Source organism: Nestor notabilis, unplaced genomic scaffold, assembly GCF_000696875.1.
Source record: "Nestor notabilis isolate BGI_N333 unplaced genomic scaffold, ASM69687v1 scaffold34544, whole genome shotgun sequence".
Taxonomy (NCBI): domain Eukaryota; kingdom Metazoa; phylum Chordata; class Aves; order Psittaciformes; family Psittacidae; genus Nestor; species Nestor notabilis.
The window spans coordinates 8141-10175 of NW_009926560.1; positions in this window are offsets into that span (position 1 = coordinate 8141).

Below are 2035 nucleotides of genomic sequence, written 5' to 3' on the forward strand. Positions count from 1 at the left end.
AGACTTTGAGTTTGTTATAACAGCAAGAGACCTGGATTTGAATATTTGACATACTCCGGAAGATGCTGGTCAAAGATAGGTACATGCGCTTTGGTGACCTATTCAAAGGCTTTCTTTGAAATACTCTCCCAGTTGTTTTTCATAGCAGGGCATGAACCACAAATGAAATCACTAAATTTGTGTTCCCTTGCTTTTGCCTAAAAAAAAAATTACTGCCATCCCTTAAAAGCTTGTTTTCTTTGTTGATTAAGCAGCAGTCAATTTTCCCTTTTCAAACAACCACTGAGCAACAGCCTCCCAACCCCCTTGGATATTTGGGCTGCCGGCAAATACTAAAACCTTGGTGACAAACTGCAAAAAAGCTCGACCTTTCCCCTTGTCCAGTGACCCCCTGTTCGATTTGTACTTTAGCTAACCAATACCTGATTAGATAATGTTCAGCTCTAGACCCACAAAATGAGATAAAATTCAAATTTATAGCTTTTCATTTAAATTGGTCTACAGCACTCTAATCGTGACCCAAGCACAACTGTATCACAACAAATTCTCTTTGTCCCACTGTGTTTTATGGCTGAAGTATATAAATGGATATAATAGACATTGTTTTCTTAGTCTTGCTCTGACAAAACTCTCTGTCGATGCAATAGAGAGTCTTGCTATAAGGCCCCATGAAATTCCTCAACCTCCTACAGCAAATTTTTATCATCAACTGCCTGGCTGCAAGATTTAACAGCAGCAGTTCCTCCAGCTTCCACTTCTATCCCAGCCACAACAGGCTAATCCCAGTATCAACTCAGATGGACGTCAGTCATGAAAACTAGAAGTCAGAAGTATCCCACAGCTGGAAACACCCAAAACTATGACAACCTTTCACAATGGAATAAGAATTTATTAGGATGTAGTTACAGTCCAAGTCTGTGTGTAGCTATAAACTCTTCCCTGCAATGTAGGGTTTTAGCTTGAAGTTTTCTAGTTTAAGACTCTTGGCTACCTAAAGCAATCCTAAACAATTGCAAAAAAGGAGCAAATCTTTCATAGCAAAGTCAGTAATATAGGCAGCATCAGAAAACAGCTGAAGGTGAGGTTTAGCTTTCCTTCCAAAAATATTTTAATGTTTATGCTAATTATTTTCTTGAAAAGACATTCTTCCTTCATCATCTTTGAAAATCAAACACCATTGTACATGTGGTATTTCACCTTAAACTCAGAAAAACACAGATAAAATTGAAAGACTGATTTTTCCAATAACATAATCATCTTCTCTGGAGCCACAAGACAGTGTATTTGAGAAAATTACTTAAGTACACAAGCATTAGCAACGTTACAACCCCATTATGTATTTCTCAAAGCAATGCACGTGTGAGGTAAAGAAAGTCCACCTTACTCTGAGTAAACCAGGACACAGCAAAATGCTTTCTTTGGCCTGTGGGATCAGTGAGTGTTGTGAGCAGGTTGAGACATCTCACCTTTTGAAACCACCAGACATGGCTGACCTCTGTAGATCCATGAAGTAATCTAGGAATTACATGCAATCAAACATAAGAGAATATAGTGACCTTACCTACATCAGTGCAATTCACTCAGCAAGCAAGTATCAGTGTGCAAAGATTTTAAAACCTCTCTGGCTACAAAGTCACTTAAATCCATGGTCAGTAACATACAGAAACTTTGGGTTTATCCTTCCTACATTTAAAATATAAGAATGAAATTTCACTACTATATCAGCTGAATTCCCCATTTATTAAATGACTTATTGGCACCCAGCAGGTCAAATGCCCTGTTTTGCACAAGTGCCCATTCAGGCAGAAAACTGGCAACAGAAAAGCTTGAATTCCCATGACTGTACTTAAACCTCAATACATGATATCTTTCCCTCGACATCCCACACTTCCTTTGGCACTGCCTGAACCCACACACTAGTAACAGCTTCTTTTCCCCTTTTTAATTCCAAGGTACAAGTCAAAGGAAGTCATGGTTTCCAGAGCAGTGTAATGATGAGCATTTGGGCTGGGCACTGGTAAGACCTTCTCCAGCA